Source organism: Ranitomeya variabilis, chromosome 4, assembly GCF_051348905.1.
Source record: "Ranitomeya variabilis isolate aRanVar5 chromosome 4, aRanVar5.hap1, whole genome shotgun sequence".
In the NCBI taxonomy this organism is placed as follows: domain Eukaryota; kingdom Metazoa; phylum Chordata; class Amphibia; order Anura; family Dendrobatidae; genus Ranitomeya; species Ranitomeya variabilis.
In genome coordinates this window covers 540,166,547-540,190,564 of record NC_135235.1, presented here as the reverse complement: position 1 = coordinate 540,190,564, position 24,018 = coordinate 540,166,547, and the positions used below count along the sequence as shown (strand labels likewise).

General features: G+C 44.2%; 1 protein-coding gene and 1 long non-coding RNA gene across 4 annotated transcripts in view; one reads left to right on the top strand and one right to left on the bottom strand.

Annotated features, from left to right (window-relative positions):
* Positions 1 to 19,550, bottom strand: LOC143765630 (uncharacterized). 3 transcript variants are annotated; one of them, XR_013213437.1, is made up of 3 exons: positions 19,441 to 19,550; positions 2,920 to 3,043; positions 1 to 1,681 (listed from the first exon to the last, which is right to left on the bottom strand). It is a non-coding gene; the product is annotated as an uncharacterized LOC143765630 (long non-coding RNA). The 3 variants fall into 3 exon arrangements; XR_013213436.1 differs by having other exon boundaries at positions 2,920 to 3,046; positions 19,441 to 19,525; XR_013213435.1 differs by lacking the exon at positions 19,441 to 19,550 and having other exon boundaries at positions 2,920 to 3,511.
* The window catches only part of LOC143765631 (NXPE family member 2-like), a 354,683-nt gene that overhangs the window by 5,306 nt on the left and 325,359 nt on the right, over positions 1 to 24,018 (top strand). The gene's annotated exons all lie outside the window — the stretch shown is intronic.

The window sequence follows — 24,018 nt, the reverse complement described above, 5'->3', positions numbered from 1 at the left end:
TTTATTTCGGTAAAACAATTTATATTTTATTAATAATGAAATAAAGTTTAATAATCAACAATTTAAGCTATGATTTGATATATGTACTACAGGCACATGAATTATAACAGCGCTAGCCTAACATTACATGATCATAATCATCATCTATATAATAGAGAAAGTAAGCATCTATATAATTACCAAATATTGTAACATCACTTCCCTGTCGGGGGACTCGACTGATGAGAAGGAAATATTCGGTAACACATCATCACAGAAGTTATGCGTCCATAAAGTCTCCTGGAATGTCCCTACCCCCACCTAGATGCCGTCCTGTTTTATACACTTAAAACTGGATTAAGTTTCGTCATGCGTACTGGCATTTTTCCCATATAACTTGTTATTTTACAGATCACGAGCTGTTATTGTACAAATTCCATGCTTATCTTGTTGTTCACCCTTGACAATATTTTCCTCACACTACAAGAATGCCGCTGCGCATGCGTACATAGCTGTTTATGCCACATCTCCTCATACAATACAAATAGGTCACTCTGAGGGCACTTTCCCGCTTCCATTTTTGTCTTGTTTTACTCAGTTAATGGCAATAGATACATGAAATCACTATCTACACATACATTCAGACATTCTTGTCTCATTTGTATCACAAACGGTCCTTGATATCATGTAACTATTTGCCATTACCATAGGTGACCATTAGGACCTTAGGTCTCCTACAGAACACTTTGTAAGCCATGTAACAGTTCCATATTGACATTATGATAACTATTATCATGACCACAAGGAGTGGGTGGATTACCCAGTCCAACATTTTCTTAGCGGATGGCGAGTACCCAAGAAAAATATCATACCAATAATGAGAAGTGGCATCGGCTATAACTGAACCCATTTTAACCATTGTATTACTTATAATCGTAGTAGTGATTATATGTTATGATTTTGCAAACTTTGCATAAACTGAGTGTAATTTACAAGTTTTGCCTTCCAGAGTATCTTCACAGATAAATAAATCATGAGTTTTGTTATTGTTATCAACATAAAGTCCATTGAATTTTGGCATCCAGAAAAATATATTCCCCGGAAGCCCCAACATCAATGGCAATACTACATACCTACACATTACCTGTATTATTCTAAGATAATCCCTCCAATTTGGATAATACCTCCTAAAATCAGTGGAATATACTTTATCTGTCATATTAGAACACACTATCAATTTTGTTCCATTTAAACAAAATATAAAGCTGGTATCATTCAACCTTCTAGAAGTATAATTAGCGTATACTCGAGATTCGATTAGTCCAGTCGTTAAATTTAATTCTGTCATTTCAGCTTCCCAACATGCTATATTGTCTTCATATGTTATCTTTACAGTTCCAGTTCCGTTGGTCAAAACAGTACTTGGCCAATACTTCCTTCCTGGATAATTGTATGGAGTCGGTTCTTCAATTACAGGCCCATACATCCATACAGAACTGGTGTTAGATAAAGTTATATTTACAGTAGCCAGTATATCACGAAAGTTTTTCCTTCCATCCTTTGTGACATTGTAGACATTCCAATCACCAGGTGACCTCAAAGGTGGCACTCGCTCACTTGTTAATTGGACACCGGGAGTCCATGCTTCAACGATGTCCAAAAATACGCCTCCAAGGATTCCACATACGATTAGGAAGGAAATCTGCAGAAATCAGAACATAACACTTTTATTCCCGCAAATAACATTTTTTTTTTTCCCCTGTGGGATATACTCCCATTTTTCTACACCTGGCCTCATGATCAGCAAGGTGCGGTCCCTGCCTACTGCAATTATCTCAGCTTCTGAAGGCGGTCCTTGAGCATTTTGTACCCAAATTTGAGCTCCAACATTAGTTACTTCAGAGGAGCCAAAACCTTTATCTCCTCTTACGGTTAATTCAGTGGGGGCATGACCTTCTTCCCCCAGAGATAAGTTTACGGGTATTAATAACATCTGAGCCATTTTCTGTTTTTTCTCAATGATCAATGGCTCTGTTCCCAAATTTAACATCAATACTTTAATTTCTCCTTGATAATCTGCATCAATAATTCCTCCCACCACTATGGCCCCTTTTAATGCAAAACTGGAACGAGTAGCAATCTGACCATAGTGACCTTTTAGGGATTTGACAACCCAATCCAGTGGAAATCGGAACCACCTTACCTGAAGGAATGACTGTTACATCTAGTGCACTCAAATCCAGTCCAGCTGATAGGGGTGTTGCCCTTTCAGGGATCCTGGCCTCTTCATGTATTTTCCAGTAGATAATAGTCTCTACTACATGTGCTTCATGTATTGTAAGATTGGGTGTCAACATCCTCATCAGAGGAGTCATGGAATCAGTTATGGGCCTATTGTTTATTATCTGGAGGGCATCACTTAGATTATCCCTCCATTGCCCGAATGAAGTGTCAGATTGGTTCAACTTTTTTAGGGTGACGTTTAGTAACCCATTCATTCTCTCTACTAACCCTGCTGCTTGAGGGTAATAAGGCATGTGATATACCCATTGAATGTTGTGTTCCATAGCATAGTCTTTGACTTGTCCAGTAAAATGTGACCCATTATCTGTCTGTACTTGAAGTGGGACCCCATAATACTGTGTTATGATTTCTAAAGTTCTCAGTGTACTCCATTGTGTAGCTGCCTTGCATGGGAAACCTACCATCAGGCTTGAGTATGTGTCTACTGCGGTACAGACATACTTACACCCTCTGCTCTCTGATAGTGGCCCTATAAAGTCCATTTGCCAAATTTGTGCAGGTAATTGTCCCCTCCCTATGTGTCCCATTACTGTGTGTGGCACCTCTCTCCTTTGGGAATGTTGACAAACAGGACACTGTGCAATAATTTGTTTCATTATGTCCATGGTGAGGGGAACTCCTCTTTCCTGGGCCCACCTGTAAGTGGCTTTTTCTCCCAGGTGTCCACTTTTCTGATGTGCCCAAACGGCCGTACCGTGAAGCCATGTTTCTTTTGCTTTATCGGTTTCCGCAGTTGTTTGTTGAATGGCAGCTGCTCTATCTGCTTCAGAATTAAACAAACGTTCAAGTGAATCAGCAGGTACATGTGCATCAACATAAAAAACAGTGGTAGGCGTGGTTTGCATTATTTCTTCAATACTCTCCCACACCTCTTTCCCCCAAACTTCTTTTCCATGGATAAGCCATCCATATTTTTTCCACCCCATCGTCCAGGTAGCTAGTCCATTTGCTACTGACCAAGAGTCTGTATACAAGTGACATTCACGTCCTTGCTCAAAACTCAGAGCTAAGAAAATTGCATATAATTCCGCATATTGACTGCTCTTACCATGACCTTCCATTTTTTTATATGTTTTTCCAATTAGGAACTGGGAAATTGATTATTGTCTGTCTAGCTTTAGGCAAGATTTTCCTATGTCCTTTGTTCCATTGAATTCCTAAAAATTTCACCACTTGGGCCGGTCCTTGGACCTTCAACAACAGTTAGATAAGTAATGATACTTATGTGATCACTAGGGTTGAGCGAAACGGGTCGATCATTTTCAAAAGTCGCCGACTTTTGGCTAAGTCGGCGTCTCATGAAACCCGATCCGACCCCTGTGCTTGTCGGCCATGCGGTACGCGACTTTCGCGCCAAAGTCGCGTTTCAATGACGCGAAAAGCGCCATTTCTCAGCCAATGAAGGTGAACGCAGAGTGTGGGCAGCGTGATGACATAGGTCCTGGTCCCCACCATCTTAGAGAAGGGCATTGCAGTGATTGGCTTGCTGTCTGCGGCGTCACAGGGGCTATAAAGGGGCGTTCCCGCCGACCGCCATCTTACTGCTGCTGATCTGAGCTTAGGGAGAGGTTGCTGCCGCTTCGTCAGAATCAGGGAGAGCGTTAGGCAGGGTCCACTAACCACCAAACCGCTTGTGCTGCAGCGATTTCCACTGTCCAACACCACCTTCGGTGTGCAGGGACAGTGGAAGCTATTTTTTTTTTTTTTTCCCCTCAGCGCTGTAGCTCATTGGGCTGCCCTAGAAGGCTCCCTGATAGCTGTATTCCTGTGTGTACGCCACTGTGGAAACCAACTGCTTTTATCAAAGCACATATCCTCTTGTTCCTTCCTTTCTGCACAGCTATCTTTTTTGTTTGTCCACACTTTTTATTTAATTTGTGCATCAGTCCACTCCTATTGCTGCCTGCCATACCTGGCTGAGATTACTGCAGGGGAGATAGTAATTGTAGGACAGTCCCTGTTTTTTTTTTTTGTGGGAGATTAAGATTGGCATTTCTGCTACAGTGCCATCCCTGTGTGTGCCATCTCTCACTGAGTGGGCCATAGAAAGCCTATTTATTTTTTCCTTCATTTGTGTTCTAAAATCTACCTCAACACAAAAACACTACATCAATCAGTGGGAGAAAAATATTGGCCTCAGTCAGGGCTTGTGTGCCGCTGCTGTGTGTGCTATCTCTCATTCAGTGGGCTATAGAAAGCCTATTTATTTATTATTTTTTTTTAAATATTATTTGGTTTCTAAAGTCTCCCTGAAACAAAAAAAATACCTAAAAAAACAGTGGGAGAGTAATATTGCCCTTTCAGCTTGTGTGCCAGTCTTGACTCCTGGGTGTGCCACCTCTGTCCCTCTCATTCAGTGGGCCATAGAAAGCCTTTTTTTTTTTTTTTTTTTAATATTATTTGGTTTCTAAAGTCTCCCTGAAAATAAAAAAAAAAATACATAAAAAAACAGTGGGAGAGTAATATTGCCATTTCAGCTTGTGTGCCAGTCTTGACTCCTGGGTGTGCCACCTCTGTCCCTCTCATTCAGTGGGCCATAGAAAGCCTTGTTTTTTTTTTTTTTTTTTAATATTATTTGGTTTCTAAAGTCTCCCTGAAAATAAAAAAAAAATACATAAAAAAACAGTGGGAGAGTAATATTGCCATTTCAGCTTGTGTGCCAGTCTTGACTCCTGGGTGTGCCACCTCTCTCTCTAATTGTGGGCCATAGAAAGCCTTTTTATTTTTTTCCTTCATTTGTGTTTTAAAATCAACCTCAACACAAAAACACTACATCAATCAGTGGGAGAAAAATATTGGCCTCAGTCAGGGCTTGTGTGCCACTCCTGTGCGTGCCATCTCTCATTCAGTGGGCCATAGAAAGCCTTGTTTTGTTTTTTTTTTTTTAATATTATTTGGTTTCTAAAGTCTCCCTGAAAATAAAAAAAAAAATACATAAAAAAACAGTGGGAGAGTAATATTGCCCTTTCAGCTTGTGTGCCAGTCTTGACTCCTGGGTGTGCCACCTCTGTCCCTCTCATTCAGTGGGCCATAGAAAGCCTATTTATTTTTTCCTTCATTTGTGTTCTAAAATCTACCTCAACACAAAAACACTACATCAATCAGTGGGAGAAAAATATTGGCCTCAGTCAGGGCTTGTGTGCCACTGCTGTGTGTGCTATCTCTCATTCAGTGGGCTATAGAAAGCCTATTTATTTATTTTTTTTTTTAAAATATTATTTGGTTTCTAAAGTCTCCCTGAAACAAAAAAAATACCTAAAAAAACAGTGGGAGAGTAATATTGCCCTTTCAGCTTGTGTGCCAGTCTTCACTCCTGGGTGTGCCACCTCTGTCCCTCTCATTCAGTGGGCCATAGAAAGCCTTGTTTTTTTGTTTTTTTTTTAATATTATTTGGTTTCTAAAGTCTCCCTGAAAATAAAAAAAAAATACATAAAAAAACAGTGGGAGAGTAATATTGCCATTTCAGCTTGTGTGCCAGTCTTGACTCCTGGGTGTGCCACCTCTCTCTCTAATTGTGGGCCATAGAAAGCCTTTTTATTTTTTTCCTTCATTTGTGTTTTAAAATCAACCTCAACACAAAAACACTACATCAATCAGTGGGAGAAAAATATTGGCCTCAGTCAGGGCTTGTGTGCCACTCCTGTGCGTGCCATCTCTCATTCAGTGGGCCATAGAAAGCCTTGTTTTTTTTTTTTTTTTTTTAATATTATTTGGTTTCTAAAGTCTCCCTGAAAATAAAAAAAAAAATACATAAAAAAACAGTGGGAGAGTAATATTGCCCTTTCAGCTTGTGTGCCAGTCTTCACTCCTGGGTGTGCCACCTCTGTCCCTCTCATTCAGTGGGCCATAGAAAGCCTTGTTTTTTTTTTTTTTTTTTAATATTATTTGGTTTCTAAAGTCTCCCTGAAAATAAAAAAAAAAATACCTAAAAAAACAGTGGGAGAGTAATATTGCCCTTTCAGCTTGTGTGCCAGTCTTCACTCCTGGGTGTGCCACCTCTGTCCCTCTCATTCAGTGGGCCATAGAAAGCCTTGTTTTTTTGTTTTTTTTTTTAATTTATTTGGTTTCTAAAGTCTCCCTGAAAATAAAAAAAAAAATACATAAAAAAACAGTGGGAGAGTAATATTGCCATTTCAGCTTGTGTGCCAGTCTTGACTCCTGGGTGTGCCACCTCTGTCCCTCTCATTCAGTGGGCCATAGAAAGCCTTGTTTTTTTGTTTTTTTTTAATATTATTTGGTTTCTAAAGTCTCCCTGAAAATAAAAAAAAAATACATAAAAAAACAGTGGGAGAGTAATATTGCCATTTCAGCTTGTGTGCCAGTCTTGACTCCTGGGTGTGCCACCTCTGTCCCTCTCATTCAGTGGGCCATAGAAAGCCTTGTTTTTTTTTTTTTTTTTAATATTATTTGGTTTCTAAAGTCTCCCTGAAAATAAAAAAAAAAATACATAAAAAAACAGTGGGAGAGTAATATTGCCATTTCAGCTTGTGTGCCAGTCTTCACTCCTGGGTGTGCCACCTCTGTCCCTCTCATTCAGTGGGCCATAGAAAGCCTATTTATTTTTTCCTTCATTTGTGTTCTAAAATCTACCTCAACACAAAAACACTACATCAATCAGTGGGAGAAAAATATTGGCCTCAGTCAGGGCTTGTGTGCCACTGCTGTGTGTGCTATCTCTCATTCAGTGGGCTATAGAAAGCCTATTTATTTATTTTTTTTTTTTAAATATTATTTGGTTTCTAAAGTCTCCCTGAAACAAAAAAAATACCTAAAAAAACAGTGGGAGAGTAATATTGCCCTTTCAGCTTGTGTGCCAGTCTTCACTCCTGGGTGTGCCACCTCTGTCCCTCTCATTCAGTGGGCCATAGAAAGCCTTGTTTTTTTGTTTTTTTTTTAATATTATTTGGTTTCTAAAGTCTCCCTGAAAAAAAAAAAAAAATACATAAAAAAACAGTGGGAGAGTAATATTGCCATTTCAGCTTGTGTGCCAGTCTTGACTCCTGGGTGTGCCACCTCTCTCTCTAATTGTGGGCCATAGAAAGCCTTTTTATTTTTTTCCTTCATTTGTGTTTTAAAATCAACCTCAACACAAAAACACTACATCAATCAGTGGGAGAAAAATATTGGCCTCAGTCAGGGCTTGTGTGCCACTCCTGTGCGTGCCATCTCTCATTCAGTGGGCCATAGAAAGCCTTGTTTTTTTGTTTTTTTTTAAATATTATTTGGTTTCTAAAGTCTCACAGAGAAAAAAAATAAAATAAATTAGGTGGGAGATTAATATTGACATTAGTGCTTGAGTGACAGTCCTGCGTGTGTGTCATCTCTGTGATTTGGTGTCACAGAAAACAGAGTGTGTAACATTGTGCCTGATTTTCCTTGTGGTCTCACCAACCTGTTAAGGGATATTGAAATCATACTGAAGTTATAGCTCACCGTGTAAGTTGTTTGACAGCAACAAATAAAGTTAGTTTGGTTACGATTTTTAAACAATGAGGAAGTCTGGTGCAAGAGGTCGTCGTGGGCGTTCATTGTCAGCTGGTAATGATGGTAGTGGTAGTGGAGCATCAGGTGGTCGTGGGGATAAAAATATTCCACCTAAGTCTGGAGCTGTGGAGCCAGTTTCGTCGTCAGGCTACACAAGGCCTCGAACGCTCTCTTTTCTGGGAGTAGGAAAACCGCTTTTAAAGGCGGAGCAGCAACAGCAAGTTTTGGCTTACATTGCAGACTCAGCCTCTAGCTCTTTTGCCTCCTCTTCCGAAACTGGTAAATGTAAAAGCAGCGCGTCGCTTGTGGATGTTCACGGTCAGGGACAAGTCGCTTCCTTGTCCTCCTCAGCAAAAACTACAACAAGAGAGAAGGATGCAGCAGGCGACACAATGGGTCACTCCATGGAGCTCTTTACACATACCGTCCCTGGCTTAGAAAGTGAAACATTTAACAGGCCATGCCCATTACAAGTAGATTCTGACATGGAGTGCACTGATGCACAGCCACAGCCAGAGTACTATGCTGCTCCTTTGACTCAGACCACCACATTGCCCTCTCAGGGTACAGATCCACAATCAGACCCTGATGAGACTATGTTGCCCCGCCACGAACGCTATACCACCGACCGACACAGTGACACAGACGAAGTTGCACACGAGCTCGAAGAGGAGGTAATAGATGACCCAGTTATTGACCCCGATTGGCAGCCATTGGGGGAACAGGGTGCAGGCGGCAGTAGTTCAGAAGCGGAGGTGGAGGAGGGGCCGCAGCAGGCATCAACATCGCAACAGGTTCCATCTGCCGGGCCCGTATCTGGCCCAAAACGCGTGTCAAAGCCAAAACCTGTTGGAGGACAGCGTGGCCATCCGGTTAAAGCTCAGTCTGCAATCCCTGAAAAGGGATCCGAGTCTAGGAAGAGTGCAGTCTGGCATTTTTTTAAACAACATCCAAATGATCAGCGCAAAGTCATCTGTCAAAAATGTTCAACTAGCTTAAGCAGAGGTCAGAATCTGAAAAGTCTAAATACTAGTTGCATGCATAGACACTTAACCACCATGCATTTTCAAGCCTGGACTAACTACCAAACGTCCCTTAAGGTTGTAGCACCCTCGGCCAATGAAGCTAGTCAGCAACGCAACATCCCTTCCGTCACTGTAAGGCCACCATTTTCCGCACCACCGGCAGTATCTGTGCAGGTTTCTTTGCCAGCCAAAAGCAGTCAGGGTCAGGGAATCACCAGTTTAGTAGGAGGAAATATTGCATCTAGGGCACCGGTGGAAACAATACCGTCTCCAACCGTCTCTCAGTCTGCCATGTACACCGGCACACCCGAAAGTTCCACGATCTCCTGCTCTCCAGTCCAGCTCACCCTACATGAGACTCTGGTTAGAAAAAGGAAGTACTTATCCTCGCATCCGCGTACACAGGGTTTTAACGCCCACATAGCTAGACTAATCTCGTTAGAGATGATGCCCTACCGTTTAGTTGAAAGCGAAGCTTTTAAAGCCCTGATGGAGTACGCTGAACCACGATACGAGCTACCTAGTCGACACTTTTTTTCCAGAAAAGCCATCCCAGCCCTGCACCAGCATGTTAAACAGCGCATCGTCCATGCACTTAGGCAATCTGTGAGTACAAAGGTGCACCTGACTACAGATGCATGGACCAGTAGGCATGGCCAGGGACGTTATGTGTCCATCACGGCACACTGGGTGAATGTGGTGGATGCAGGGTCCACAGGCGACATCAATTTAGGGACAGTTGTGCCTAGCCCACGGTCTAGGAAACAGTTGGCTGTAGGCGTTCGCACCCCCTCCTCCTCCTCCTCGTCCTCCTGCAGAAGCTACAGCTCTTCCACAGAACGCAGTCGGCCAACCACTCCATCGGCAGATGACACTGTTGCACACCAGTTGTCCCATTATGGGCCAGCTACTGCCAAGCGTCAGCAGGCTGTATTGGCTATGAAGTGTTTGGGCGACAACAGACACACCGCGGAAGTTCTGTCCGAGTTCTTGCAACAAGAAACGCAGTCGTGGCTGGGCACAGTAGATCTTGAGGCAGGCAAGGTAGTGAGTGATAACGGAAGGAATTTCATGGCTGCCATCTCCCTTTCCCAACTGAAACACATTCCTTGCCTGGCTCACACCTTAAACCTGGTGGTGCAGTGCTTATTGAAAACTTATCCTGGGTTCTCCGACCTGCTCCTCAAAGTGCGTGCACTTTGCTCACATATCCGACGTTCGCCTGTACACGCCAGCCGTATGCAGACCTATCAGCGGTCTTTGAACCTTCCCCAGCATCGCCTAATCATAGACGTTGCAACAAGGTGGAACTCAACACTGCACATGCTTCAGAGACTGTGCGAACAGAGGCGTGCTGTTATTTATTTGTGGGAGGATACACGGGCAGGCAGTAGGATGGCAGACATGGAGTTGTCAGGTGTGCAGTGGTCGAAGATACAAGACATGTGTCAAGTCCTTCAGTGTTTTGAGGAATGCACACGGCTGGTTAGTGCAGACAACGCCGTAATAAGCATGAGCATCCCCCTAATGCGTCTGCTGATGCAAAGTTTGACGCACATAAAGGAGCAGGCGTCTGCACCAGAGGAAGAGGGAAGCCTTGATGACAGTCAGCCATTGTCTGGTCAGGGCAGTGTACAGGACGAGGTAGCGGGCGAAGAGGAGGTGGAGGACGAGGAGGATGATGGGGATGAGTATATTTTTAATGCGGAAACTTTCACGGGGGCACAGGAAATTGGTTGCGTGTCACGGCCGGGTTCTGGTTTTTTGAGGGACACAAGTGACGTAGATTTGCCTGCAACTGCCCCTCAACCAATCACAACCGGAGATTTGACAACTGGAACTTTGGCCCACATGGCGGATTATGCCTTACGTATCCTAAAAAGGGACACACGCATTACGAAAATGATGAACGATGACGATTACTGGTTGGCCTGCCTCCTTGATCCACGCTATAAAGGCAAATTGCAAAATATTATGCCACATGAGAACTTGGAACTAATATTAGCAACCAAACAATCAACTCTTGTTGACCGTTTGCTTCAGGCATTCCCAGCACACAGCGCACGTGATCGTTCTCACACGAGCTCCAGGGGGCAGCAGACTAGGAGTGTTAGGGGTGCACACATCAGAAGTGGCGTTGGACAGAGGGGTTTTCTGACCAGGTTGTGGAGTGATTTTGCTATGACCGCAGACAGGACAGGTACTGCTGCATCAATTGAAAGTGACAGGAGACAACATTTGTCCAGTATGGTTACTAACTATTTTTCATCCCTTATCGATGTTCTCCCTCAACCGTCATTCCCATTTGATTACTGGGCCTCCAAATTAGACACCTGGCCAGAATTGGCAGAATATGCATTGCAGGAGCTTGCTTGCCCGGCAGCAAGTGTCCTATCAGAAAGAGTATTCAGTGCTGCAGGGTCAATATTAACCGAAAAAAGGACTCGTCTGGCTACCCAAAATGTTGACGATCTAACATTCATTAAAATGAACCACAACTGGATTTCAAAATCTTTTGCCCCACCTTGCCCGGCCGACACCTAGCTTTCCTATGAAAAGCTCTTGCCTGTGAATTACTTTTCTAATGTCTAATTTGCTGCTGCAGATTGTACAGCATACGACATGTTTACACCTCCCTAAATGGCCAAACTCCCCACACGGGGCCGTGGTATCGCGACTTGGCGCAAGCACCCGTGAGACTGCTGTTTGTCTGAAGAGGTGGGTGTGCTCGCTTTTGGTTGACGGCATTGCTACTGGGTCCCTCATAGTACAATGTAGTGTCTCTGGCGGTGGTGGTGCGCACCCAACGTCAGACACACCGTTGTAACATGAGTGGCCCTGGGGCGGTCCCGCCGGCCTCAAGAGAGTTCCCCCCTACCCCAGCTCAAACTGGGCTCTACCACGTGCAAAATTATGTCGCACAGCTCCACCAATCTTTAGTCTATTCGCTGACATCATTCAATGTCTGGCACTGACAATACAAATTTGTAGACATCTATGATGCAACTTAAAGTAGTCTGTGTCTGTGTCCTATATTGGCACCATTAAATAGTTACTGCCAAATTACTATGTCAGAAACACAGCAGATGAGCCCACCCCTGTACCTAAGTATGCCACCTTTTTTTTTATTTTGGTTGTTTTGCGAGACATTAACATCTATTTATATTTTGGGAGTACTGGGACAGACACTCCTTGCACTACTCCTCCACTCAGCACCAAGCTGCCTGCCCGTGTATCCATGTAACCGCTGTAAAACTGCCATGAGCCTATTGTTTGTTATTTTAGGCCTTTGAAGCCTTTCTGCGCTCCCTCCTTCCACTAGTCCTCCACTGACCAGACCACTGCTGCCCGTGTACCCCTGGAACCAATTTTAAAGTGCCTACAGCCAGCCCATTTTATTGTGTTAGGCCTTCGAAGCCTGTCTGCGGTCCCTCCTTCCACTAGGCCTCCACTGACCAGACCACTGCTGCCCGTGTACCCCTGGAACCAATTTTAAAGTGCCTACAGCCAGCCCATTTTATTGTGTTAGGCCTTCGAAGCCTGTCTGCGGTCCATACTTTAAATACTCCTCCACTCACCACCAAGCTGCCTGCCCGTGTATCCATGTAACCGCTGTAAAACTGCCATGAGCCTATTGTTTGTTATTTTAGGCCTTTGATAGCCTGTCTGCGGTCCCTACTCCTCCACTGACCACCAAGCTGCCTGCCCGTGTATCCATGTAACCGCTGTAAAACTGCCATGAGCCTATTGTTTGTTATTTTAGGCCTTTGAAGCCTTTCTGCGCTCCCTCCTTCCACTAGTCCTCCACTGACCAGACCACTGCTGCCCGTGTACCCCTGGAACCAATTATAAAGTGCCTACAGCCAGCCCATTTTATTATGTTAGGCCTTTGAAGCCTGTCTGCGGTCCCTACTTTAAATACTCCTCCACTCACCACCAAGCTGCCTGCCCGTGTATCCATGTAACCGATTTCAAACTGCCATGACTGCCTACTGTTTGTTATTTTAGGCCTTTGTGAGCCTGTCTGCGGCCCCTACTTGCAATACTCCTCCACTGACCACAATGCTGCCTGGAGTGCCTGCCTGTGTATCCATGTAACCGATTTCAAACTGCCATGACTGCCTACTGTTTGTTATTTTAGGCCTTTGTGAGCCTGTCTGCGGCCCCTACTTGCAATACTCCTCCACTGACCACACCAATGCTGCCCGTGTACCCCTGGAACCTATTTAAAAGTTCATAGAGCCTAGTTATATATTTTATTTACTATTAATAAGGCCATGATGGACTACGCTGTACCACGCTACAAGCTAACCAGTCGACACTTCTTTTGCGAGAAAAGCCATCCCAACCCTCCACCAGCTTGTAGAAGACCGCATTGTCCATGCACTCTGGCAATCTGTGAGTACAAAGGTGCACCTGACAACAGACGCATGGACCTCTAGGCATGGCCACGGAAGATTACGTGTCCATTACGGCACAATGGGTTAATGTGTTGGATGCATGGTCCACAGAGGACAGCCTACTAAGTATGTCTGCAGTCCAAAATTCAAATTGTCCTCCACTGTCTAAATCGGAGCTTCCACCTTCTGGCTTTCGGCCTATAGTATCAGAAATTAAACTGCATTTGGCCTTCAACTTTGGTTACGGCCTACTAACGGCTTCTGCCCCTCCCTGGTGTTGCCCACAACTAAATAAAGCTGAGCTTCAACCTTCCGGCTCTCATTAAGTGGTTTTGAAAAAACAAAATGGTGGATAGGGCCTACTAACGGCTTCTTCCCCTCCCTGGTGTTGCCCTCAACTAAATAAAGCTGAGCTTCAACCTTCCGGCTATCATTAAGTGGTTTTGAAAAAACAAAATGGTGGATAGGGCCTACTAACGGCTTCTTCCCCTCCCTGGTGTTGCCCTCAACTAAATAAAGCTGAGCTTCAACCTTCCGGCTATCATTAAGTGGTTTTGAAAAAACAAAATGGTGGATAGGGCCTACTAACGGCTTCTGCCCCTCCCTGGTGTTGCCCTCAACTAAATAAAGCTGAGCTTCAACCTTCCGGCTATCATTAAGTGGTTTTGAAAAAACAAAATGGTGGATAGGGCCTACTAACGGCTTCTGCCCCTCCCTGGTGTTGCCCTCAACTAAATAAAGCTGAGCTTCAACCTTCCGGCTCTCATTAAGTGGTTTTGAAAAAAAAAAATGGTGGATAGGGCCTACTAACGGCTTCTTCCCCTCCCTGGTGTTGCCCTCAACTAAATAAAGCTGAGCTTCAACCTTCCGGCTATCATTAAGTGGTTTTGAAAAAACAAAATGGTGGATAGGGCCTACTAACGGCTTCTTCCCCTCCCTGGTGTTGCCCTCAACTAAATAAAGCTGAGCTTCAACCTTCCGGCTATCATTAAGTGGTTTTGAAAAAACAAAATGGTGGATAGGGCCTACTAACGGCTTCTGCCCCTCCCTGGTGTTGCCCACAACTAAATAAAGCTGAGCTTCAACCTTCCGGCTCTCATTAAGTGGTTTTGAAAAAACAAAATGGTGGATAGGGCCTACTAACGGCTTCTGCCCCTCCCTGGTGTTGCCCACAACTAAATAAAGCTGAGCTTCAACCTTCCGGCTCTCATTAAGTGGTTTTGAAAAAACAAAATGGTGGATAGGGCCTACTAACGGCTTCTTCCCCTCCCTGGTGTTGCCCTCAACTAAATAAAGCTGAGCTTCAACCTTCCGGCTATCATTAAGTGGTTTTGAAAAAACAAAATGGTGGATAGGGCCTACTAACGGCTTCTGCCCCTCCCTGGTGTTGCCCTCAACTAAATAAAGCTGAGCTTCAACCTTCCGGCTCTCATTAAGTGGTTTTGAAAAAAAAAAATGGTGGATAGGGCCTACTAACGGCTTCTTCCCCTCCCTGGTGTTGCCCTCAACTAAATAAAGCTGAGCTTCAACCTTCCGGCTATCATTAAGTGGTTTTGAAAAAACAAAATGGTGGATAGGGCCTACTAACGGCTTCTTCCCCTCCCTGGTGTTGCCCTCAACTAAATAAAGCTGAGCTTCAACCTTCCGGCTATCATTAAGTGGTTTTGAAAAAACAAAATGGTGGATAGGGCCTACTAACGGCTTCTGCCCCTCCCTGGTGTTGCCCACAACTAAATAAAGCTGAGCTTCAACCTTCCGGCTCTCATTAAGTGGTTTTGAAAAAACAAAATGGTGGATAGGGCCTACTAACGGCTTCTGCCCCTCCCTGGTGTTGCCCACAACTAAATAAAGCTGAGCTTCAACCTTCCGGCTCTCATTAAGTGGTTTTGAAAAAACAAAATGGTGGATAGGGCCTACTAACGGCTTCTTCCCCTCCCTGGTGTTGCCCTCAACTAAATAAAGCTGAGCTTCAACCTTCCGGCTATCATTAAGTGGTTTTGAAAAAACAAAATGGTGGATAGGGCCTACTAACGGCTTCTGCCCCTCCGTGGTGTTGCCCTCAACTAAATAAAGCTGAGCTTCAACCTTCCGGCTCTCATTAAGTGGTTTTGAAAAAACAAAATGGTGGATAGGGCCTACTAACGGCTTCTGCCCCTCCCTGGTGTTGCCCACAACTAAATAAAGCTGAGCTTCAACCTTCCGGCTCTCATTAAGTGGTTTTGAAAAAACAAAATGGTGGATAGGGCCTACTAACGGCTTCTTCCCCTCCCTGGTGTTGCCCTCAACTAAATAAAGCTGAGCTTCAACCTTCCGGCTATCATTAAGTGGTTTTGAAAAAACAAAATGGTGGATAGGGCCTACTAACGGCTTCTGCCCCTCCCTGGTGTTGCCCTCAACTAAATAAAGCTGAGCTTCAACCTTCCGGCTCTCATTAAGTGGTTTTGAAAAAAAAAATGGTGGATAGGGCCTACTAACGGCTTCTTCCCCTCCCTGGTGTTGCCCTCAACTAAATAAAGCTGAGCTTCAACCTTCCGGCTATCATTAAGTGGTTTTGAAAAAACAAAATGGTGGATAGGGCCTACTAACGGCTTCTTCCCCTCCCTGGTGTTGCCCTCAACTAAATAAAGCTGAGCTTCAACCTTCCGGCTATCATTAAGTGGTTTTGAAAAAACAAAATGGTGGATAGGGCCTACTAACGGCTTCTGCCCCTCCGTGGTGTTGCCCTCAACTAAATAAAGCTGAGCTTCAACCTTCCGGCTCTCATTAAGTGGTTTTGAAAAAACAAAATGGTGGATAGGGCCTACTAACGGCTTCTGCCCCTCCCTGGTGTTGCCCACAACTAAATAAAGCTGAGCTTCAACCTTCCGGCTCTCATTAAGTGGTTTTGAAAAAACAAAATGGTGGATAGGGCCTACTAACGGCTTCTGCCCCTCCCTGGTGTTGCCCACAACTAAATAAAGCTGAGCTTCAACCTTCCGGCTCTCATTAAGTGGTTTTGAAAAAACAAAATGGTGGATAGGGCCTACTAACGGCTTCTGCCCCTCCCTGGTGTTGACCTCAACTAAATAAAGCTGAGCTTCAACCTTCCGGCTCTCATTAAGTGGTTTTGAAAAAACAAAATGGTGGATAGGGCCTACTAACGGCTTCTGCCCCTCCCTGGTGTTGCCCTCAACTAAATAAAGCTGAGCTTCAACCTTCCGGCTCTCATTAAGTGGTTTTGAAAAAACAAAATGGTGGATAGGGCCTACTAACGGCTTCTGCCCCTCCCTGGTGTTGCCCACAACTAAATAAAGCTGAGCTTCAACCTTCCGGCTCTCATTAAGTGGTTTTGAAAAAACAAAATGGTGGATAGGGCCTACTAACGGCTTCTGCCCCTCCCTGGTGTTGCCCACAACTAAATAAAGCTGAGCTTCAACCTTCCGGCTCTCATTAAGTGGTTTTGAAAAAACAAAATGGTGGTTAGGGCCTACTAACGGCTTCTGCCCCTCCCTGGTGTTGTCCTCAACTGAACAAAGCTGAGCTTCCACATTCTGCCTTTCGCCCTATACTATCAGATATTAAACTGCATTTGGCCTACTAGTGTGGTTAGGCCCTTGAAACAGTGTCTGCTGCTCTTGGGTTTGCTACTCCACTGAACAAAGCAATGCCGCCTGTTTAGTCCTGTTACCAATTTTGAACTGCATTTAGCCTACTTTATTCTTTGGCCCTATATCTGTTTCCTCCTCATCCTGCCCATTGCCCAGCCACTGCTAAATGAGTCTGCTGGTACATTGACCTAGACCACTACATTCCCCTTGTACTCTACACAGCCAGAATCTGACCCTGCTGAAAGTAAGGTTCCCCTTCTCGCATGTTATACCACCTTACACAGGGACAAAGAGGAAGGTGCAGATGAAAGTGCAGGTTCCTTCATCAGGTGGGGGGGGCATACTCGTTGGCGACGTCACTGGCACAGGGCCCCTCAGAGTACGCAAAAGTGTCGCTGCTGGTGGGAGGCGCCCCCGCCATGCAAACACACCGCCGTACTTTGAGGGGCCCTGTGCCAGTGCCAATGCGAACGAGTGGGCCCCCCCCTGCTTGCTCAGGATCACAGCACTTGCAACGTTTAAATACTTACCTTTCCCTGCAACACCGCCGTGACGTAGTCCGCATTTCCTGGGCCCACGAAAAAATTGAGCCAGCCCTACTCCCCCCACAACTTTTGCCAAATGACCCCCAATTCCCTATGCCCAACTATTATTATAAAGTTAATTACGATTGGCAAGCTTCAGAAACAAGAATGGATGTTTTTGGCATTAAAATGGGCACTGTAGGTGTTTTCCTGGCCTCCACTCACTGCCGACTATGCTTCCCCATTGACTTGCATTGGGTTTCGTGTTTCGGTCGATCCCCGACTTTTAGCGATAATCGGCCGAATGCACTCGACTCGACTCTGGACAAAATCGGGTTTCCCAAAACCCTACTCGATCTGAAAAAAATGAAAGTCGCTCAACCCTAGTGATCACTTATTCATACATGCTCATTCAGGGATTTTTTTTTTCCTTTTTTTTTCTCCTTTCACTTTTCAGTTGATTTTTACAAGAAGAAAATCCCTTATCTCAATCACTCCACCTAGTTCAGCTCAAACTGAGTTGAATAATGTCTCATTGACATACATACATACAAGGCTCACACAGCCTGCCTATTTTGCACTTTGGAATTAACACATTAACTCTATATAAATAAAACTGCAGCAGTGTCCACTGACACTTTGAAAGCACTTCAAGGCCAAACTACAAAAACCACGGCCTTATACAAAATACAGCTTCATATAATGTACTGCCAATTCAAAATGACCAAAATAACAACACTGTACAGAGCCTATCCCAGCTCTGTATTACACACTTATACAAATACACAACCAATTAATATATTGACAGATATTACAGATGAGATCTTATTTCTCTATAAAACATTCATCCTGGACCTTCATAATCATGCATCCTAACCAACCATGCAATTTCTGTTTCTCCAGGTTTTTGTTTAAACTGGGTTAAGATGCTATCTACTTCATTTTGAGTATAATCCTCAGTTGAGATCCTGGTTCAAGTATGGGGAACACCTCGTTCCACCATAATGGGCTGTCTGTCATCTCCAAATTGAAGGTGACCAGCTGCATCACGGGCTTGCTCCCGGATTATTTCATTTTCCGTCCTTATTTTTTTTTCCTTTTCATTTACGGTATTTATTTTAAGCAGCTTTGATAGCAGCTTTTTCTGCTACACCCTGATAGTGTTCCAACTTATCTTTTAGTAATTTTTTTTCCCCTGCATTCCAGCACTACCCGTCTTCCTTCAGATTCAATCAACCTCTGTTCAGCTTGATTTTTTTTCAACAACAAAGAGTTCTTCTTGTGAACTGCTCTATAGGCGGTGGCCAACACCCAATAGAGACACTGCATCACCTGCCTTGGCAGGGACACCCTCGAGTAACTTAACAACATCGAGGGGTTAACTGCATCACCCGCCTTTGCGGGGACCCCCCTGAGTACATTAACAACATCAGTGGGTTCACTACCCTTGAGCTTACTAAACCACTGTTCCGCTAGCCCAGAACTGCTCAATTCATGTGCCAATATGTTATACGGTGCCTCGGTCCAACCGGGCACGTCCACAACATCCTCCTGCTTTTCCTTTCGTTTCTTAAACATGTAACAAAAACTTGGCAAAATGCCAAATGCTAATTTTTTTTTTGCACGAAGAATTATCAATCAAAATATATTACTTTGATAAAAACAGAATTTCAAAATAATGTTCAGACAAAAAGTTATAAGGATTTCTATTGTGCCAAAAAGAAACAATCTTCTAGCAACTTAACAATTTCCTTTGTCTAGACAATCAAACTTACAAAAATCCATCTATTATCTATCACAAAATTCTTTTTAGGAAAGGGAAAAAAAACCTTACTTTCATAAAATCCTGCCGACTACGCCAATTTATGTCTTACCGAGTTTTCACTCCGGGAGGGGAAAACCCCTTACTTACGTAGCTCTCACTAATATACTAATTAGGCAAGAAGACTACTAGGTCTTTATTTCGGTAAAAAAATTTATATTTTATTAATAATGAATAAAAGTTTAATAATCAACAATTTAAGCTATGATTTGATATATGTACTACAGGCACATGAATTATAACAGCGCTAGCCTAACATTACATGATCATAATCATCATCTATGAAATAGAGAAAGTAAGCATCTATATAATTACCAAATATTGTAACATCACTTCCCTGTCGGGGGACTCGACTGATGAGAAGGAAATATTCGGTAACACATCATCACAGAAGTTATGCATCCATAAAGTCTCCTGGAATGTCCCTACCCCCTCCTAGGTGCCGTCCTGTTTTATACACTTAAAACTGGATTTAGTTTCGTTATGCGTACTGGCATTTTTCTCATAAAACTTGTTATTTTACAGATCACGAGTTGTTTTTGTACAAATTCCATGCTTATCTTGTTGTTCACCCTTGAGAATATTTTCCTCACACTACAAGAATGCCGCTACGCGTGTGTACATAGCTGTTTACGCCACATCTCCTCATGCAATACAGATAGGTCACTCAGAGGGCACTTTCCCGCTTCCATTTTGTTTTACTCAGTTAATGGCAATAGATACATGAAATCACTATCTACACATACATTCAGACATTCTTGTCTCATTTGTATCACACCTGGATCAACGCCCTATCAAGGAATCTAGTCTATATAACCTGTAACATTATACTTTTCAAGAAAGGCATCCAGTCCCCTCTTAAATTTAAGTAATGAATCACTCATTACAATATTATACGGCAGAGAGTTCCATAGTCTCACTGCTCTTACAGTAAAGAATCCGCATCTGTTATTATGATTAAACCTCCAGACGTAGAGAATGCCCCCTTGTCCCTGTCTCAGGTCTACGAGTAAAAAGGTCATTAGAAAGGTCTCATGTATTTATACATTGTAATAAGATCATCCCTTAGCCTTCCTTTTTTCAAACTAAATAACCCCAAGTGTAAAGACCTGTCTTGTGTTCTAAACCTGCCCCATGCCGCCACTTAACCCCTTCCCGACCTGTGACACAGCGTATGCGTCATGAAAGTCGGTGCCAATCCGACCTGTGACGCATATGCTGTGTCACAGAATGATCGCGTCCCTGCAGATCGGGTGAAAGGGTTAACTCCTATTTCGCCCGATCTGCAGGGACAGGGGGAGTGGTACTTTAGCCCAGGGGGGGTGGCTTTGCCCCACGTGGCTACGATCGCTCTGATTGGCTGTTGAAAGTGCAACAGCCAATCAGAGCAATTTGCAATATTTCACCTATGAAAATGGTGAAATATTGCAATCCAGCCATGGCCGATGCTGCAATATCATTGGCCATGGCTGGAAAACCTGATCTGCCCCCCCCCACCGCCACCGATCGCCTCCCCAGTCGTCCGGTATGTGGCCCGGTCCCCTCCGTCCTCCTGTCCGCTCCCCCGTCCTCCTGCCCGCTCCTTCCTTGCTCCGATCCACCTCCCCTGTGCTCCGATCCACCCCACGAGCTCCCCCCCTTACCCCCTCATACTTACCGAGCCTCCCGGTGTCGGTCCGTCTCCTCCCTGGGCGCCGCCATCTTCCAAAATGGCGGGCGCATGCGCAGTACGCCCGCCAAATCTGCCGGCCGGCAGATTCATTCCATGTACATTTTGATCACTGTGAAAACCAATCACAGTGATCAAAATAAAAAAAAATGTAAATAACCCCCCCCCCCCTTTATCACCCTTATAGCTAGGGACAACAATAAAATAAAGAAAATATATATATATTTTTTTCCCCCACTAGGTTCAGAACCAGGGTTAGGGTTAGGGTTTTCTGGTCCTCTGTGGCTTTTTCCTTAGGGTTAGGGTATTCTGGTCCTCTGTGGATTTTTCCACAGCGCATTTGATAAATTCGCAGTGTAAAACCGCTGCGGACTTATCGCGGATTCAACGTGGTTTTTCTGTGGATTTCACTGCGGTTTTACAACTGCGGTTTTCTATTGGAGCAGTTGTAAAACCGCTGCGGAATCCGCAGAAAGAAGTGACATGCTGTGGAATGTAAACTGCTGCGTTTCCGCGCAGTTTTTTTCTGCAGCATGTGCACAGCGTTTTTTGTTTCCCATAGGTTTACATTGAACTTTAATCTCAAGGGAAACTGCTGCGGACCCGCAGCTGCGGAAACTCTGCGGATCCGCAGCGTTTTCCGCAGCGTGTGCACATAGCCTTAGAATTAGGCTATGTGCACACGGTGTGGATTTGGCTGCGGATCCGCAGCGGATTGGCTGCTGCGGATTCATAGCAGTTTTCCAACAGGTTTACAGTTCCATGTAAATCTTTGGAAAACCAAATCCGCTGTGCCCATGGTGCGGAAAATACCGCACAGAAACGCTGCGTTGTATTTTACGCAGCATATCAATTCTTTGTGCGGATTCCGCAGCGTTTTACACCTGATCCTCAATAGGAATCCGCAGGTGAAATCCGCACAAAAACCACTGGAAATCTGTGGTAAATCCGTAGGTAAAACACAGTGCCTTTTACCTGCGGATTTTTCAAAAAAGGTGCGGAAAAATCTCACACGAATCCACAACGTGGGCACATAGCCTTAGGGTTAGGGATGGAATTAGGGCTAGGGTTGGAAATAGGTTTAAGATTAGGCTTGTGGTTAGGGTTATGGTAAGGGGTGTGTTGGGGTTAGGGTTGTGGTTAGGGTTGAAATTAGGGTTGGGATTAGGGTTAGGGGTGTGTTGGGTTAGGGTTGTGGTTAGGGGTGTGTTGGGGTTAGGGTTATGGCTAGAGTTGGGATTAGGGTTAGGGGTGTGTTGGGGTTAGTGTTGGAGTTAGAATTGAGAGGTTTCCACTGTTTAGGCACATCAGGGGTCTCCAAAGCAACATGGCGCCACCATTGATTCCAGCCAATCTTGCGTTCCAAAAGTCAAATGGTGCACCCTCCCTTCCGAGCCCCAACGTGCAACCAAACAGTGGTTTACCCCCACGTATGGAGTACCAGCATACTCGGGACAAACTGGGCAACAACTATTGGGGTCCAATTTCATCTGTTACCCTTGTGAAAATAAAAAATTGCTTGCTAAAACATCATTTTTGAGGAAATAAAAATGATTTTTTATTTTCACGGCTCTGCGTTGTAAATTTCTGTGAAGCACTTGGGGGTTCAAAGTGCTCACCACATATCTAGATAAGTTCCTTTGGGGGTCTAGTTTCCAAAATAGGGTCACATGTGGGGGGTTTCTACTGTTTAGACACATCAGGGTCTCTACAAATGCAACGTGACTCCCGCAGACCATTCCATCAAAGTCTGCATTTCAAAACGTCACTACTTCCCTTTCCGAGCCCCGGCGTGTGCCTAAATAGTGGTTTACCCCCACATATGGGATACCAGCATACTCGAGACAAACTGGGCAACAACTATTGGGGTCCAATTTCTCCTTTTAGCCTTGTGAAAATAAATAATTTCTTGCTAAAACATCATTTTTGAGGAAAGAAAAATGATTTTTTATTTTCACAGCTCTGCGTTGTAAACATCTGTGAAGCACTTGGTGGTTCAAAGTGCTCAACACACATCTAGATTAGTTCCTTTGGGGGTCTAGTTTCCAAAATGGGGTCACTTGTGGGGGGGGTTTACTGTTTAGGGACATCAGGGGCTCTGCAAACGTAACGTGACGCCCGCAGAGCATTCCATCAAAGTCTGCATTTCAAAATGTCACTACTTCACTTCCGAGCCCCGGCATGTGCCCAAACAGTGGTTTACCCCCACATATGGGGTATTAGCGTACTCAGGAGATACTGGACAACAACTTTTGGGGTCAAATTTCTCCTGTTACCCTTGGGAAAATAAAAAATTCTGGGCAAAAAAATTATTTTTGAGGAAAGAAAACGTATTTATTATTTTCAGGGCTCTGCGTTATAAACTTCTGTGAAGCAATTGGGGGTTCAAAGTGCTCACCACACATCTAGATAAGTTCCTTTGGGGGTCTAGTTTCCAAAATGGGGTTACTTGTGGGGAGTGTCTACTGTTTAGGCACATCAGGGGCTCTGCAAACGCAACGTGACGCCCGCAGAGCATTCCATCAAAGTCTGCATTTCAAAACGTCACTACTTCCATTCCGAACCCCGACGTGTGCCCAAACAGTGGTTTACCCCCACATATGGGGTATCAGCGTACTCAGGAGAAACTGTACAATAACTTTTGCGGTCAAATTTCTCCTGTTACCCTTGGGAAAATAAAAAATTCAGGGCTAAAAAAATCATTTTTGAGAAAAGAAAAATTATTTTTTATTTTCATGGCTCTGCGTTATAAACTTCTGTGAAGCACTTTGGGGTTCAAAGTGCTAACCACACATCTAGATTAGTTCCTTGGGAGGTCTAGTTTCCAAAATGGGGTCACTTGTGGGGGAGCTCCAATGTTTAGGCACACAGGGGCTCTCCAAACGCGACATGGTGTCCGCTAATGATTGGAGCCAAATTTTCATTCAAAAAGTCAAATGGCGCTCCTTCCCTTCCGAGCCCTGCCGTGCGCCCAACCAGTGGTTTACCCCCACATATGAGGTATCAGCGTACTCAGGACAAATTGGACAACAACGTTCATGGTCCAGTTTCTCCTTTTACCCTTGGGAACATAAAAAAAAATGTTGCTAAAAGATCATTTTTGTGAATAAAAAGTTAAATGTTCATATTTTCCTTCCATGTTGCTTCTGCTGCTGTGAAACACCTGAAGGGTTAACAAACTTCTTGAATGTGGTTTTAAGCACCTTGAGGGGTGTAGTTTTTAG